At 45.7% G+C, this 18,741-nt stretch overlaps 1 protein-coding gene across 4 annotated transcripts in view; it reads right to left on the reverse strand.

The window, feature by feature from the left end:
• The window catches only part of PACSIN2 (protein kinase C and casein kinase substrate in neurons 2), a 138,123-nt gene extending 120,617 nt beyond the window's left edge, over positions 1-17,506 (reverse strand). For 3 of the 4 annotated variants that reach the window (XM_044994480.1, XM_044994514.1, XM_044994497.1), the window contains exon 1: positions 17,368-17,505. The gene's annotated coding sequence lies outside the window, so the exon portion shown is untranslated. Of the gene's footprint in view, positions 1-17,367 lie in introns of all 4 variants that reach the window. The other variant, XM_044994504.1, reaches the window with a different exon arrangement.
• Between the last annotated feature and the right edge of the window lie 1,235 nt (positions 17,507-18,741).

The following is an 18,741-nucleotide window of genomic DNA, read 5'->3' on the forward strand; positions in this document are numbered from 1 at the left end:
GTACAATAGGTTTTGCATGCCTTCAGTTTTGGATCTGAACTATTTTCAGCATCCCTTTAGTTCATAATACAGAATTTTAACAACTTTTAACCTGTTATATAGTGCTATGCATTTAAAAATTCAGTGAAGACCCAATAAATGCAATAATAATTAAAAAAATTAAAGCAAATTTCCTTATACATCATCCCTTTAAGAATGCAATTCCCATAACATGAGTTACTTAATTATAGCTGAATTCCATTGTTCTTATGTGTCACTGCTATATTTATGCAATTTTTACCACTGTGATATATCCTCAGCAGCATTTGGCATAAAAGCTTTTATTTATTAAGATTTAATAAACAAATATTAGGGTACCAATCCTATCTGTTCTGTGCACATCCAAAATTCCTGCTGAATGACCCGCCCTGGGAGCGAGTTACCAGTGACCCAGCCCTGGGCTCCCCTACCACCTGCACCCTCCTTCCGCCGCAGCCCTGGGTCACTGGTAACTCGCTCCCAGGGCGGGTCATTCAGCAGGAATTTTGGATGTGCACAAAACACAGACAGGATTGGTTCCCATATGGTTACAGAACTGCAGTAAAGTGGAACAATTTTCAGCTTGTGTGACTGGAAGATATCTGGATGCATATTATAAGACTGTCCTCCATAAATAAGGAAAAGTTGAGGTGCCTTTAATATTCTTTTGTTCCACTCTTTCTAAGGGGAATTTGCCAATGTGATATCACTGTCTTCCTTTTAAACAAACAAACAACAAAAAAGGCAATGTCTGTTGAAAATAGCAATTCCAGTCCTAATAACCACTGGGAAGCATTTCTTGCTCAATTTTATCCTATTTTTTCTACGGCAAGTTACAGTGGATCAGTATATTTGATTTGGGAGAAATGAAGGCCAGGGTAGAGACCGTCGAATCGTGGAAATCAACGAATGGCTACGCAGATGGTGTCGGAGAGAAGGGTTTGGATTCTTTGACAATGGGATGGTCTTCCAAGAAGAAGGATTGCTAGGCAGAGACGGGCTCCACCTCACGAAGAGAGGGAAGAGCATCTTTGCAAGCAGGCTGGCTAACCTAGTGAGGAGGGCTTTAAACTAGGTTCACCGGGGGAAGGAGACCAAAGCCCCGAGGTAAGTGGGGATGTGGGATACCGGGAGGAAGCACAAGCAGGAGATTACAAGAGGGGAGGACTCCTGTCTCAGACCAAGAAAGCGGGACAATCAGCAGGTTATCTTAAATGCCTATACACTAATGCAAGAAGCCTGGGGAACAAGCAGGGAGAACTAGAAGTCCTGGCACAGTCAGGGAATTATGATGTAATTGGAATAACAGAGACTTGGTGGATAACTCACATGATTGGAGTACTGTCATGGATGGATATAAACTGTTCAGGAAGGACAGGCAGGGCAGAAAAGGTGGGGGAGTTGTGTTGTACGTAAGAGAGCAGTATGACTGCTCAGAGCTCCAGTATGAAACTGCAGAAAAACCTGAGTGTCTCTGGATTAAATTTAGAAGTATGAACAACAAGGGTAATGTCGTGGTGGGAGTCTGCTACAGACCACCGGACCAGGGGGATGAGGTGGACGAGGCTTTCTTCCAGCAACTAACAGAAGTTGCTAGATCACAGGCCCTGGTTCTCATGGGTGACTTTAATCACCCCGATATCTGCTGGGAGAGCAATACAGCAGTGCACAGACAATCTAGGAAGTTTCTGGAAAGTGTAGGGGACAATTTCCTGGTGCAAGTGCTGGAGGAACCAACTAGGGGAAAAGCTCTTCTTGACCTGCTGCTCACAAACAGGGAAGAAATAGTAGAGGAAGCAATAGTGGATGGGAACCTGGGGGGCAGTGACCATGAGATGGTCGAGTTCAGGATCCTGACACAAGGAAAAAGGGAAAGCAGTAGAACAGAGACCCTGGACTTCAGAAAAGCAGACTTTGACTCCCTCAGGGAACTGATGGGCAAGGTCCCCTGGGAGAATAACATGACGGGGAAAGGAGTCGAGGAAAGCTGGCTGTATTTCAAAGAAACCTTATTGAGGTTGCAGGAACAAACCATCCCGATGTGTAGGAAGAGAAGTAAATATGGCAGGCGACCAGCTTGGCTTAACAGTGAAATCCTTGCTCGTCTTAAACACAAAAGAACAGCTTACAAGAAGTGGAAGATTGGACAAATAACCAGGGAGGAGTATAAAAGTATTGTTCAGGCATGCAGGTGTGAAATCAGGAAGGCCAAATCACACTTGGAGTTGCAGCTAGCCGGAGATGTTAGGAGTAACAAGAAGGGTTTCTTTAGGTATGTTAGCAACAGGAAGAAAGTCAAGGAAAGTGTGGGCCCCTTGCTGAATGAGGGAGGGAACCTAGTGACAGAGGATGTGGAGAAAGCTAGTGTACTCAATGCTTTTTTTGCCTCTGTCTTCACAGACAAGGTCAGCTCCCAGACAGCTGCACTCTGCAGCACGGTATGGGGAGGAGGTGACCAGCTCTCTGTGGAGAAAGAAGTAGTTCGGGGCTATTTAGGAAAGCTGGACGAGCACAAGTCCATGGGGCCGGATGCGCTGCATCCGAGGGTGCTAAAGGAGTTGGCCGATGAGATTGCAGAGCCATTGGCCATTATCTTTGAAAAATCATGGCGATCGGGGGAGGTCCCGGATGACTGGAAAAAAGCTAATGTAGTGCCCATCTTTAAAAAAGGGAAGAAGGAAGATCCAGGGAACTACAGGCCAGTCAGTCTCACCTCAGTCCCTGGAAAAATCATGGAACAGGTCCTCAAGGAATCAATCCTGAACCACTTAAAGGAGGGGAAAGTGATCAGGAACAGTCAGCATGGATTCACCAAGGGCAAGTCATGCCTGACTAACCTAATTGCCTTCTATGACGAGATAACCGGCTCTGTGGATGAGGGGAAAGCAGTGGATGTACTATTTCTGGATTTTAGCAAAGCTTTTGATACAGTCTCCCACAGTATTCTTGCCAGCAAGTTAAATCAGTCTGGGCTGGATGAATGGACGGTAAGGTAGATAGAAAACTGGCTAGATGGTCGGGCTCAACGGGTAGTGATCAATGGTTCCATGTCTAGTTGGCAGCCGGTATCAAGTGGAGTGCCCCAAGGGTCGGTGCTGGGGCCGGTTTTGTTCAATATCTTCATTAACGATCTGGAGGATGGTGTGGACTGCACCCTTAGCAAGTTTGCAGATGACACTAAACTGGGAGGAGTGGTTGATACGCTGGAGGGTAGGGATAGGATACAGAGGGACCTAGACAAATTAGAGGATTGGGCCAAAAGAAATATGATGAGGTTCAACAAGGACAAGTGCAGAGCCCTGCACTTAGGATGGAAGAATCCCATGCACTGCTACAGACTAGGGACCGAATGGCTGGGTAGCAGTTCTGCAGAAAAGGACCTAGGGGTTACGGTGGACGAAAAGCTGAATATGAGTCAACAGTGTGCCCTTGTTGCCAAGAAGGCTAATGGCATTTGGGGTTGTATAAGTAGGGGCATTTCCAGCAGATCAAGGGATGTGATCATCCCCCTCTACTCAGCACTGGTGAGGCCTCATTTGGAGTACTGTGTCCAGTTTTGGGCCCCACACTACAAGAAGGATGTGGATAAATTGGAGAGAGTCCAGCGGAGGGCAACAAAAATGATTAGGGGGCTGGAACACATGACTTATGAGGAGAGGCTGAGGGAACTGGGATTGTTTAGTCTGCAGAAGAGAAGAATGAGGGGGGATTTGATAGCTGCTTTCAACTACCTGAAAGGGGGTTCCAAAGAGGATGGATCTAGACTGTTCTCAGTGGTAGAAGATGACAGAACAAGGAGTAATGGTCTCAAGTTGCAGAGGGGGAGGTTTAGGTTGGATATTAGGAAAAACTTTTTCACTAGTAGGGTGGTGAAGCACTGGAATGGGTTACCTAGGGAGGTAGTGGAATCTCCTTCCTTAGAGGTTTTTAAGGTCAGGCTTGACAAAGCCCTGGCTGGGATGATTTAGTTGGGTTTGGTCCTGCTTTGAGCAGGGGGTTGGACTAGATGACCTCCTGAGGTCCCTTCCAACCCTGAGATTCTATGATTCTAAGTAACAGCTGCCCAAACTGAGCTTGAGCACTCCTGAATTGTGAGGTTTTCAAATCTGTAAGGCAGGTGTGGGGGGGGGGCGCTTGTGGCTCCTCGGGGGAGCATGGCATCATGTATGCAGCAGCATGTCAGACCAGTGTGTCTGGCTCTGCACAATGCCAGAGTGGCACTGTAAGGAGGCTGGGGATTGGAGAAGGGGTAGGGGATTCCGGGGGGGGGGGGGGGGCAGACAAGGGACAGGGAGCAGGAGGGCAGTCAGAGGCAAGGAGAAGGGAGGGGTTAGATGGGTCAGGGGACAGGCAGCGGTTGGATAGGCATGGGAGTCCCAGGGGTTTGTCAGGGGACAGGTAGGGGGTGGGGTGCTAGGGGGGAAGTTGGGAGGGGTCTCAGGAGGGGGCAGTTGGGGACAAGGAGAAGGGAGGCTTAGATAGGGGCAGGGGTCCCGGGAGGGGGCAATCAGCGGACAAGGAACAGTGGCGCTTAGATAGGGGGTGGGGCCCTGGGGGGCAGTTAGGGGCAGGGGTCCCAGGAGGGGGTGATCAGGGGACAGGGAGCAGGGGGGGTTGGACGGGTTGGGGTTTCTGGGGGGGGGCAGTCAGAGGGAGTCGATGGTGGCAGGGTGGGGCTACCCTCCCTCCCTATGGAGTGTCCTATTTTTTGAATGTTAAAATATGGTACCCCTACCCTTCACAGTGCAGCTCTCCATTCACAGCAAGCTGCAGCATGAGGTCTCAGCTACCTCACTCCCTCCCCCTTCCTTTCCTGTTGGTAGTAGCCAAGGGAATGCTGGGAAATGTAGTTCTTTCCCTGCTCCAGGGCTGGCTCTATAGGCAGGGAGCTAACCAAGGAACTACATCTCCCAGGGCCCCCTGTTGGTTCTCAGCTTCCATGCTGGATCCCTGCCGCCCCTGCAAATGGGCTGCCCCAAGCACGTGCTTGCTTTGCTGGTGCCTAGAGCCGCCCCTGCTAATAGCACTATACAAGCTGACATATTAGGTAACAGACATACCCTTAGGTGGATGTTTCAGATATTTGAAATTATAAAAACAGCAAGAAAAAAAACAGAGGAAGAAAGGGAACAAATCAGGAAAACTCAATCCAAGTTTCCACTATATTAACCCATGCAATCGTATCCTGCAAATAAGAAGCATTGGACTACACTTCAGCTGGTCATCACACAGCTCCAGAAAAAGTCTTCCACATTACATTATAAGTGCTCATTTTATTTTTGTGTAGAAATTGGACAGCTTCATTTAACCTTAATTAGTTTAGCAGAACACTAGCATTCCATTCTTGGTGTAATTTTGCATTCGGTTAATTAGTTGGGCTTTGGGGATGGGGGAGGGGGACAAGTAGTACTGCCAGCATAATTCTTTGGAATCATATTTACAACAGAAAGGATTAGTGTTTCTCATTAACAAAAGATCATCTCTCTCAATCTTCACTGACAGTCCACTCTTTTGGACACTTTTTCCCCAAAAGTGAGCTATGATAGGTATGAAGCACAAAGTATACGAACCTTGCCCTGGATAAAACTCAGAATGCAATTCTTTTGGGATCTAGTAACATATCTGGAGTACAGTACTTTATATTGAATATTTACATAGCCCATCAGACTGAAAATTGTTTGTGAGTTTTCAAAGTTAATTTAAAACTCAGATCTAAGGGGTTTTTTTGTTTGTTTTTGTAAGAAAATGAATTTCTAGGTGACAAGATTACATGCTTTCTACTCTGCAAGAGATGTTCATTCTTCTAACCCTATTGGTAGAGAACATTATCTGCAGCCTCTAACATATTGTTATGCTGGATGGTGTTAGCGGCAGGTTTCATCTACAGATCACCACAGACCTGGTTAAAGCTGATGGGTGTGCTAATCAGCCATCTTTCAGGTGAAGCAGAAGGAGCAATTAAGCCCCTTTTAGACAGTTGTAACTGGTGACATAAACCAGCATCCAAAGCAATGGGCCACCTGGCAAGGCCTGATAAGAAGCTAAGCCATGGGAGCTAAGAGGTTCCTCGATTGCAAATACAGGGAATAAGGGACTGTTTGCTTCTCTCTCACACACACAACTTGCAAAACAGCCAAGAAAGCCAGCTGAAAGTGAGAGAAGCCGTTGTGAGCATAGCCCTGAGAGGGAGCAGAGAGACAGAGTTCCTCAGGGCAAAGAACTCGCTGGAGAGGCAAGCTTGGAAATTGTGAGCAAGGAAACTGCCTGCTGTTTGTTTTTACTGTGTTAGGAGAAACAGGATTTTGTTTCTATTTTTTGCAAATAAATAGAATTGCACCAAAGAATATACAAGACTCATCAATTTGTTATCCTAATGTAAACTACCTGGGCAAAGTGGGGAATATTAGCTAACTGCTTGGGCCAGAAGGGTCTTCAGCTGCAGACATACTCCATGGCCTGGTCTACACTACGCGTTTAAACCGGTTTTAGGAGCCTTAAACCGATTTAACGCCACACCCGTCCACACTAAGAGGCCCCTTATATCGATTTTAATGGCTCTTTAAATTGGTTTCTGTACTCCTCCCCGACGAGAGGAGTAGCGCTAATATCGGGATTAACATATCGGAATAGGGTTAGTGTGGCCGCAAATCGATGGTATTGGCCTCCGGGCGGTATCCCACAGTGCACCACTGACCGCTCTGGATAGCATTCTGAACTCTGATGCACTGGCCAGGTAGACAGGAAAAGCCCCGCGAACTTTTGAAATTCATGTCCTGCTTCCCCAGCGTGGAGAGCTCATCAGCACAGGTGACCACGCAGAGCTCATCTGCACAGGTAACAATGCAGTCTCCTGAGAATCGAAAAAGAGCCCCAGCATGGACTGCACGGGAAGTACTGGATCTGATCGCTGTATGGGGAGAGGATTCAGTGCTAACAGAACTGCGTTCCAAAGACTAAATGAAAAAGTATTTGAAAGAATTTCTAAGGCTATGACGGATAAAGGCCACAGCAGGGACTCACTGCAGTGCAGAGTGAAAGTTAAGGAGAGCTCAGACAAGCCTACCAGAAAACCAAAGAAGCAAACGGAAGGTCCGGGACAGGGCCAAAAACATGCCGCTTCTACGCTGAACTGCATGCAATTTTAGGGGGCTGCGCCACAAGTACCCCACCCCTGTCCGTGGATTCCGAGGTGGGGGTTGTAATCTCTGCCATGGCTGAGGATTATGTGGACGGGGAAGATGATGATGAAGAAGAGGAGGACGAGCTAGCAGACAGCACACAGAACTCCGTGAGCCCCAACAGCCAGGAGCTTTTTCTCACCCTGACGGAATTACCCTCCCAAGCCACTACCCCAGACAATGAAGCCATGGAAGGGACCTCTGGTGAGTGTACCTTTGCAAATATCAAACATTGTTTTTTAAGCAAGCGTTTTTTAATGATTGATTTGCCCTGAGGACTTGGGATGCATTCGCAGACAGTATAATTACTTAGAAAAGTTTGTTAACATGTCCAGGGATTGAGAGGAAATCCTCCAGGGACATCTCGATGAAGCGCTCCTGGAGGTACTCCAGAAGCCTTTGCAGAAGGTTTCTGGGCAAGGCAGCCTTGTTCCGTCCACCATGGTAGGACACTTTACCACGCCATGCATGTAGCAAGTAATCAGGTATCATTGCATGGCAAAGCATAGCTGCGTATGTTCCCGGTGATTGCTGGCATTCAAGAAGCATCCGTTCTTGATGTCGCTGTGTTATCCTCAGCAAAGTGATATCGTTCAGGGTAACCTGGTTGAAAATCAGGAATTTAAGTAAGGGGGATGGCCATTTTCCTACTGGGTTCGTGGACTGCAGCAGCTTTAAAAAAAATCCTTTCCTGCACGTAGCCAAGCGGGGGGTGGGGAAGAGTGAAATGCCGATGATCTTTTTCATGTTTGGTCAGCGGGGATCTTCCCCAAGCTACCAGCCACGCAGTGGGGGGGGAGGGGGAAGGGTGTTGATTAGCAGGGAGCTAGCATGGTATTAGCCATGCGTTGGGGGGAGGGGTAAATCACTGCAGAAGCCGAAAGACTGTGGCTTACCATGGCCGCATCCAAGCTGAATTCTGATGCCCGGACCTGTGTCTGTGAGATCTGTAACCCCAGAGCTGCAGGCACTCAGTATTAAGATGAAAAATGCGACCTTGTAGGGAAATCACATGTGCTATGTAAGGTGAATACTGCTGTTCACTGTGAAAGAGTATAACCATTGTTCTGTAAAATGTATCTTTTTAAATACTTCTCTCCCTCATGCATCTGCAAATTTTTCAAGCCTCCCTGCTCCATCCCAAAGGCTAGCCCAGATAAGGCGGAGGAAAAAGAAGACGCAAGATGAAATGTTCTCGGATATTATGGAAGTTACACGCAAGGAAAGAGCTCATCTGAATGAGTGGAAGGAGGTGGTATCAAATTACAGGAAAGATGCCAGTGAACGTGAGGACAGGAGGGACACCCGAGATGAGAGGTGGCGGCAGGAAGACCGGCAGGAAAATCAGCGGTGGCGGGATGCAACTCTGGGGCTGCTGCGTGATCAAACTGACATGCTCCGGCGTCTGGTGGAGCTTCAGGAACGGCAGCAGGATCACAGAGTGCCGCTGCAGCCCCTGTATAACCACCCTCAACCCTCACCATGTTCCACATCCTCCTCACCCAGACGTGTAAGAACACGTGGGGGGAGGCTCCGTGCACCCGCCCACTCCACCCCCGTGGACAGCCCAACCAGAACGCTGTCATTACTGTGAAATTTTTTAAGTGGCCTTCTCCATCCCTCCTATCCTCCTCCCAAACCACACCCTTACCTCTCTCCCTCTTTTTATAATGAATTAATAAAGAATACATGATTTTTAAACGAGAGTGACTTTATTTGCATAAGTAAGCTGTACTTGAAGGGGGAGGGTGGGTTGCTTTCAGGGAATGAGTCAATCAAGGAGGGTGGGGGTTCATCAAGGGAAAACAAACAGCAGTCACACCCTACCCTGGCCAGTGATGAAGCTCGTTTTCAAAGCTTCTCTGATGCGCACCGCTTCCTGGTGTGCTCTTCTAATCTCCCTGGTGTCTGGCTGCGCGTAATCAGCGGCCAGATGATTTGCCTCAGCCTCCCACCCCGCCATAAAGGTCTCCCCTTTACTCTCACAGAGATTGTGGAGAATACAGCAAGCAGCAATAACATAGGGGACATTGGTTTGGCTGAGGTCTGAGCGAGTCAGTAATGTGCGCTAGCGCGCCTTTAAACGGCCAAATGCACATTCTACCACCATTCTGCACTTGCTCAGCCTGTAGTTGAACAGATCCTGACTACTGTCCAGGCTGCCTGTGTATGGCTTCATGAGCCATGGCATCAAGGGGTAGGCTGGGTCCCCCAGGATAACTACAGGCATTTCAACATCCCCAACTGTTATTTTCTGGTCTGGGAAGTAATTCCCTTGCTGCAGCCGTTTAAACAGAGTAGTGCTTCTGAAGACGCGAGCATCATGAACCCTCCCTGGCCATCCCACGTGGATGTTGGTGAAACGTCCCTTGTGATCCACCAGTGCTTGCAGCACCATTGAAAAGTACCCCTTCCGGTTTACGTACTGGGTGCCCTGGCGCTCCGGTGCCAAGATAGGGATATGGGTTCCATCTATCGCCCCCCCACAGTTAGGGAATCCCAGTGCAGCAAAGCCATCCACTATGGCCTGCACATTTCCCAGAGTCACAACCTTTCGTAGCAGCAGCTTAGTGATTGCTTTGGCTACTTGCATCACAGCAGCCCCCACAATAGATTTTCCAACTCCAAATTGATTCCCGACTGACCGGTAGCTGTCTGGCGTTGCAAGCTTCCACAGGGCTATCGCCACTCGCTTCTCTACTGTGAGGGCTGCTCTCATCTTGGTATTATGGCGTTTCAGGGCAGGGGCAAGCAAGTCAAAGTTCCATGAAAGTGCCCTTACGCATGCGAAAGTTTCGCAGCCACTGGGAATCGTCCCAAATCTGCAACACAATGCGGTCCCACCAGTCAGTGCTTGTTTCCCAGGCCCAAAATCGGCATTCAATGGATAGAATCTGCCCCATTACCATCAGGATCTCCAAAGCGCAGGGGCCCGCGGTTTGAGAGAATTCTGTGTCCACGTCCTCATCACTGTCATCGCCGCGCTGCCGTATCCGCCTCCTCCTCGCCTCGGTTTGAAGGTCCTGGTTCACCATATACTGCACGAGAGTGCGCGAGGTGTTTAAAACATCCACGATTGCAGTATTGAGCTGAGCAGGGTCCGTGCTTGCTGTGTTATGGCGTCTGCACAGTTCACCCAGGAAAAAAGGCGCGAAACGGTTGTCTGCTGCTTTCAGGGAGGGAGGGGTGAGGCTGTACCCAGAACCACCCGCAGCAATGATTTTTTCCCCATCAACCACTGGGAACTCAACCCAGAATTCCAAGGGGTGGGGAAGGCTGCGGGAACTATGGGATTGCTATGGAATAGCTACCCACAGTGCAACGCTCCAGAAATCGACGCTAGCCTCGGACCGTGGACGCACACCACCGAATTAATGTGCTTAGTGTGGCCGCGTGCACTCGATTTTATACAATCTGTTTTACTAAACCGGTTTCTGTAAATTTGGAATAATCCCGTAGTGTAGACGTACCCCATATCTCACATTCTAGAAGGTTAAACTTCCTTTGAAGGGTAGTTAACTGCTTGATTTTTTTCATTTGTCAATGTATCTGTGTGTGTTTAAATGCCACAAACCTGACCATGTTCTCAAAATATTTTAATACACAAGGATTAAACAAGTATCAGAGGGGTAGCCGTGTTAGTCTGGATCTGTAAAAGCAGCAAAGGGTCCTGTGGCACCTTATAGACTAACAGACGTATTGGAGCATGAGCTTTCGTGGGTGAATCCCCACTTCGTCGGCCACTACATGCATCCGACGAAGTGGGCATTCACGCATGAAAGCTCATGCTCCAATACGTCTGTTAGTCTATAAGGTGCCACAGGACTCTTTGCTGCTTTTAAGGATTAAACAGAGGGTCTTGTGTAAAGTAAATGGGATCCGTCCTCAGTCCCTACAGTTAAAACAACTGGTTTCTACTACTGTGGAACAAGAGTGCCATTTCAGCATGAAATGAGATAAGTATCTTAAAAGATAACTCCACCTAGTAAAATTCACCCTGAAGATTACCCCACTGTCAACTTGGTGCAGCTGCCATTTCAGGGTTAAATGCAATTTTCTATAGTTTAGATTAGAATTAGATAGTGTAACCACAACTAAAAATAAACCCCTTGAAGCTTTTGTTTAGAACCACTTGGGTCCTCTTTCCAACCCCTAAGACTTTGAAGACAACATTTAAAGATGATTCGAGGACTGAGAATGGCAACATGATATTTAGGTAGTTTATTTTCTGTATTCATTTTAAACAATATTCACATGGATCCATAAAGACAGGCAAAGGTGCCTTAGCCTATCTATGCCTATTTGATGGATTTCTTACATCTCCTGACAAGAACAGTGTTATTGTGTTCAGCAGTGACCTAGATATTTGTCAGGTTGCCAAGAAGACTCCCATTAGGAGAGAACACTGGAGGCATAATACAGGCATCTCTTTGGCTTTCATCAAATTGATTTGTCCTATGGCTCCTTTTATCACAAACTGACATTTGTACCCCAAATTTCCCCTTTAGCATTAATATGCCAGGGATGTCTGCTCTCCCCTTTATGTTAGCTATAAATTCACTGCCTACAAAAGAGTGAGTTTAAAGGAGTAATAAATTGTTGCTGTATTTATTCCTGACGTAGTTACTAACCACATACACCAATGCAAAAATCACGTACTTCACTATGTGCCTAATAACTACACTAACTATGATAGGAAAAGCATTCTGTACAAACAGTTAAAAGTTATTTTCAGATCCCAAAGGTCATGCTGAATATATTCTGCTACGGCCCTCCAGAAAGATGCTGTGATATGAGTTAATGAGGAATTAATGCTGTCATTCCTTTGGGAACGTAGCAAATACTTATCTGCAGTTGGCACGACAGTTAGATAGCAGTGCTGCTATCATGCTGCTACTCAGCAAACCCAAGTTTAACATCGTACATCAAAGAAAAAAGTCAATCAAATTCATAAGTCAGATGTTTGTGCTATTGCCATCACATCAGAGACATGATATAGACACAATGAATATCAAGTTACTGCAAATAAATCACTTTCTAGTGAAGATTACAATAACATGACATTAATTCAATTTCAGGATTGTAGGAATCTTATATTTTGCAATTAGAGTCCAAAATGATTTCCAGGTATATTGATAGCGATTGTTGTCAGAAGATTTTAAACATTTGTTTTCCCAAAGGAGTTTACAATATTACTGATTACCTAGGAACCTTGCACATATTCTTGTGGAATCTGTTTCTCCTTTGTTATGCATCTGTAAGTATATCCCATAAAGGAGTGTTGAAAGGAGAAATTAGTTTCAACACTGATCTGTTACATGTAAAATTGGATTGGAACTGTGCTTTGATGTGCTCTTTCCATTCCATCTGCTCTCTAAACTAGGTTACCATACTTTCTTTCCCCCTTTACTATTGGGCAGAGAGCAAAGAGACTTTAGATGCTTTTCTCAATTGCCAGCATGATCACAAATGTGGTATCTGAGCCAGTACATTTTTTAAATATTTGCATGATTTAAACTGTTGAACCAAATATCATCACAAAGCCTTAGAGGTATTTTATTTTTTCCTTAGCTCTAGCTCAACTATTTACTGTTGAATGCTTATCCATACCTATTTCTATACCTGTTTATCAATAAGGGTTGGGTGCCGTCTCAAATATTGACACATCCTGTCCACTCAATATCATGCTATGCCTATGTGCAATAGCTGACAACAGCTCATCAAACAGACAGAATTGCTCAAATTATTTTAAGTGCACACTAAGGGAGGTTCTGCATTTCCGCGCCACAGAAATTCTGTCCTACTGTCTTGATTCTACCCCAACCTTCCCTTGTCAAACACGTCTCCCTGCAGGATATCAGATAAAAGAACAATGAGATTCAAGATAAGGTGACCTTTGCATTATTAACAGTAGATCCTAAACTAATTGTTTTTCACTGAATACCCATAGTAGGTTGTCTGCCTTCTCAAGTTCAACTTCAATCAAAATAATTTCTCAATCCTAATAAATTAGTCATCCAGACAACATACACATTTCAGCACAGTATTAAAATCACAGTTCTACCTAAACAGATTCAGTGTTTAGCTGTATGTCAGTACACAAGTACATCAGTATTGCTATCTCCTGCTGTATTCCCCTTCACGTGCCAAAAAGAAATGCCTCATGATTTCAAGTTAAGTCCAAACTAATAATTTGTTTGAATGGAAAAACTAGTTAATATTAAACAAAACCTAATAAATAACTAGTACCTGTGAAACCTCTTTAGCTAAGGACAGCTTTTTAGCATATTAATTTCTGTAAGACAACAAGGAAAATTTGCTCAATTCCTTCAGTACACCTATAAATCAAATTAAAGGAGCACCCTTCAAAGTAAATGCACCAAAGTTTCCCTTTACCCAACACATTTGGGACTTTAATGCAGCCAGATAAATAGCTCTTGAAAATATGAGCACAGAAAATATTGATTCTTGGAAACTATAACCTACTGTGTATTTGAAACTGCACCTATACATAATACATTAGTATGATCTGTATATTTAATGAGAGTGGAAGACAAGTTTAAAAATTACATTAATGACAGATAGCGGGAGAGGATAAAATAAGTGGTCCTATTCAATAACTATTATTTCATGCAACCTCAGAGGGCATTCTAGGCATCAAATCATTGAAATGTTATTTAGTTTAAAAAACAACCCTGTACTTAAAGTTAGGAATTGAGAAAGTTATTACACAAAAGATTCATCTGAAATAATTGGCCAGAGTCTGAAGTACATAAAGAAAGTTCTAGCATTTCAACAGCAGAAAATTACTCTATAGCTGTTTTACTTAGCCCCTATATGCTCTCCTGACCATAGGACAATTTTTGGGCGACAGAGGCGCCATGTAGCTCTATGTCATCCCCTCTCAATGGCCAACACAGAAGACAGGACATTTAGGGCAGCTTGTGCCATTTTCAACAACCCAGAATCAGAAGAGAACACAAGTAACTTAAGGATATCTTTGCACACGACCCTCCTGAGCTCAGTCAGTCACTATCTGAAACTACTTTTTCCAGGTACGAGTCCAGTAACTAAGAGACTGAAAACTTTTTTTTTTTAAATCAACATACTCACAGATAACTAAAAGAAATTGTTGCATTATTAGCCAGATTTTTTTAAGAGAGCTTCTACATTAACAAAAGACAGCACAATGAATATCAAGTTATTGCATACTTTCATTCTGTGGACCACTTTGTAATTAAGCCTCTCCCTTAGCGACTGGCTACCTTCCCAAATCTGACCCTTGGTTCTCAAATATTTCATTTTATGAAAAGAGACTAGTGGTCCATAAACCCAAGCCTGAGAATCACTGGTATAAACAACAAGCAGACACCCTAAGTTGGAAAAGTATTAAATTCAGACATTTTTCTGAAAAGTTGTTTCTAGATATTCACAGATCAAATATTTTGCCAAGACGACCACTGCATAAATTCCTACGTTGTATGACATAGCATAAACTGAAAGTCATTATATAAATGTACTTACAGAGTCAAAGTAAACAAAAGAATAAAATAAAAAATAAAATGAGATGTACAATGCTGGAGAGTACTATTGCCACTTACTTGGACAACTCATGAATTATGCAGGCCTTCCCAGATACCCAAACACATGTGGCTATAAAAACCTTTACATCATCTACGTTCACATGGACATACATCACTAGCCAAACACCACCCATACAGTTAAAACAATCATATTTGTTAATTCAGCATTAGCTATCACTGATATAGATCCTTAGGCCATATGCATTTTTGGTGGGAGGGAGCCTTGAGCAGAGAAAAAAAAGATGCTACCAAAACTTTATTTCAAGACAGGTTTTTATTTAGTTGGGATTGGTCCTGCTTTGAGGGGGTTGTCCTAGATGAACTCCTGAGGTCCCTTCCAACCCTGATATTCTAGGACTCTATGAAGTGTCTGTCAACCATTAATAGGCTGCTTCACCACAAACTATATGTGTGTATGCTGTCTTATTTCTGAGGTATTGCTGCTTGACCTGTGGTATGAAGCTGCATTCCTCAAGCAATCTTTACTTTTAAGTTAAGTAAACACACTCTTGTTTAAGCTAGTTCTAGTCATAACTAGAAGAACATAGAATACATTTTTGTCTCAGAAGAGAATACATTTAAGTCTGATAAGTAATTCCAGACAGAGAGAAAGTGTGGTATGGAGGATAAACCAATCAAACGTAATATTTAAAAACATAATTAAGAAGACCTGCTCTATATGCTTAATGTACAATGTGCATGCTGCCTTATAATTTCAGTCTAAAGATGAGAAATCAAACTAAGTCATGTTTGTTTCACCCTAAAGAGAGCAAAAAAACAAGGCTTTTTCATAGCTTCTCAATTATATTAGACTAGTTTAATAAAGAAACCAACAGACAACCTAAGTCATCACAGTATTTACTCTCATTTCTTAAATATCACCTTCATCAACAGCTCAATATCAGCAAAACATTAGTACACCCATTATAACCTTTTTGAACTACTGGCCTTGTATTTTAGTTGGCATAACCTTTCACAATAGCTGGCCAAGCCCTGATTTACGTTCAAACAAGCACAAAGGAAAGTTTCCAATGGAGAACAAGAGAAAACAGTCCTATTAGCTACCTTTCAACTAGTCTGTGGATGGGAGTCAGGTGTACATAGTATCAGGAGGTAGCCATGTTAGTCTGTATCCACAAAAACAACAAGGAGTCTGGTGGCATCTGAAGTGAGGTTTTTTACCCATGAAAACTTATGCCCAAATAAATCTGTTAGTCTTCCAGGTGTAGATAGGCACACCCAACACTCTGACTTGTTCACCGAGCTATGGGGAAAAAGACTTATCAAACTTATTGGAATAATTATAGGCTAAATGAATTTACATCCTGGGTTTAAAATACTTTAATCAGGAGGGTGGGACACCAAGAAAGCTGAGTGTTTTACACTGTGTAAAGGAGTATCTGGGGCCACTTTCACATGTTTCTGGTCTCCTTTGCTCTTAAAGAGAGAGAGAGCAGAGGGAAGCATGTATAGACTGGGCATACCAGCTTCTGACTACCTTCAACCAGTGTTAAACCAACTGGCTGGGAAAGACATACAGTCAGACAGATACTGTAGATACTGGTCAGTCTCAGTGGGCTCAACCCATATTAAAGAGACTCTGGCTGCTCACTTCCAACAAAGTCAAAAGATGTTTCACTGTGTAGGATGATGTGATCTGATTCTTTCTGGCAAAAAGGAAAAGGCACATAGAGGAAGGGGGTGGTGACAGAAGGCAGCACGGTCTAGTTGTGTCATTACCGGTATTCAGAAGACACCACCCACTCTCAAATTCTCTCCTTGGAGAATTACACTTGCCTGTTTTATTTGTGGGGTGTCTGGGTAGTGCAGGGATCACGACCAGATACTGCATTAGATTTTCTTCGGATTGGGGGAATGAGCACTTTAGTTTTAGGGCTGTTCTTCCCACTCCCTACCAAATGGTTCACTAAATTTCACCAAGCAGCTCTCACCTTCCCTGGCACAGAATCAGAACCTTCCCGGTGTGACCCTCCTGGCCCCCCGTAGCCCTGCCCTCCCCAAACTTCCCCAAGGGAAGCGTCACCTTCCCCAGCTCGGCTACCCCAGATTGGCCAGCTCCTTCCTCCTCTGCCCCCTCCCTCCCAAACTCCCAGCCCCTCCCCCCCTAAACTCCCCGCTCCTTAGCCCCCCCAGCACCTCGCCACCCGCACTCAGGCACCAGCTGCTCCCCCGCATCGAGCTCAGGGGCTGGGTGCCCCCCCCGCGGGCTGCCCGGCTTCGGCTGGCCCCATTCCGGGGGGTTGCCTCGCAGGACACACCCTTTATTTCCGGGGGACTGGAGGACACCCCCGGAGGCTCAGGAACCCGGCCCGCTCCCCACACGGGCCCGGCCGCCGGGTGACACCGGGTCACGGGCGGAGGCGCTGGGGCCGGCGATTCCCTCTGGAGCCCCATCACCACCCCCGCGGGGGGGGGGGCGCTCACCGGCCCGCCCGGGCCCCGCCCCTCCAGGATGGCCCAGCCGGAGGTGGAGGTGGAGGTGGAGGTGGAGGTGGTGGCGGGGCTGCGCATCGCCCCCTCCCTCCCGGCAGCGGGGTCCGAGTCCCGCCCGGCGGCGCGTCCCTCACCTTCGGCTGCTCCCCGGCTCCTCTGCGGCGGGTCGGGCTCGGGCGGGAAGGTCCCTGCTTCGCTCGGCTCCAACCGAACCAACGGCCGCCCACCCCACTTGCGCCAGTCCGCGAGCTCCCATTCGCTGCCGCACAGCGGTCTTCCGATTGGACAAGGAAAGCTACGTGTAAACCCGCTTCCCGGTGGAGCCGGAGAGAGTGCCATTGGCTCACTCTGCTGTCGATCAAAATCACTTCCTCAGGGAAGAAATCTGGGGAAGTGGCGGGACAGAGGCAGCGAGAAGTGAAAGTCGGAGCGGTGGGTGAGTGGTTAGGGCGCCAGACGGTGACTGCGTAGGTCGTGGGTTCTAACCCGGCAAGGCGCTTGTTGGAAATTTTAAAAAAGAGCTTGTCTTGGGGCGATCCGCCCGAAGATACGTTACTTAATGGCAAAGCTCTCAGAAAATAAACGCCTAAAAATGTCACCGTGTTGCTTGTATTAACTAAGTTTCTTACAAAATCACTAGATGGCCCAACACTGATCAGTTAATATTACTATTTAGCTGTTACTAATACTGTTATTAATTCTGTACCGTCTCAAATAGTGATAACATACACATCTCAGGGTTAGAATTCACAGGAAGGAGAAGCTGCTTCTTTCATCGTGATCATCTAATCAAAATAGTATACATTTCTATAGTACTCTTCATGCTAAAAAATCCTAACGCTTTGCCTACCACACAAATGCAGCCAGCTCTCTCAGATGAACATGGCTGCTCTCTAATGGCACAAAAGTAATACTGCGCAATATTTTATCATCAGAAGCAAAGAAAAATGTCATGTCCAATATAAACTACCATGGGAATGTAGGAAAGCAAAAATTAATTTTCCTGAACTGGAAATTGATCAGGAATTAAAAAGTGTCAGCAAATTTTTAATGACCCAAAAAGGTCAAGACCTCAGTTTTGCTTTTCATCCTAAGGATGCCTCCTTCAGTAACACAGTGCCCCCCTCCTATCTGACAACCAAAGCCCATAATTAGGACCCTACCAAATTCAGGGTCCATTTTGGTCAATTTCATGGTCCTAGGATTTAAAAAATAGTAAATTTCATGATTTCAGCTATTTAAATCTGAAATTTCATGGTGTTATAATTGTAGGGTCTCTGACCCAAAAAGGAGTTGGGGGAGTTGCAAGGTTATTGTAGGAGGGGTTGTGGTACTGCTACCCTTACTTCTGCGCTGCTGGTGGTGGCAGCGCTGCCTTCAGAACCAGGCAGCTAAGAGTGGCTTCTGCTGACTGGGAGCCCAGCTCTGAAGACAGAGCCACCGCCAGCAGCAGCACACAAGGATGGCCTGGTATAGTATTGCCACCCTTACTTCAGCATTGCTGCCTG

Source organism: Mauremys mutica, chromosome 1 (genome assembly GCF_020497125.1).
Source record: "Mauremys mutica isolate MM-2020 ecotype Southern chromosome 1, ASM2049712v1, whole genome shotgun sequence".
Taxonomy (NCBI): Eukaryota; Metazoa; Chordata; order Testudines; family Geoemydidae; genus Mauremys; species Mauremys mutica.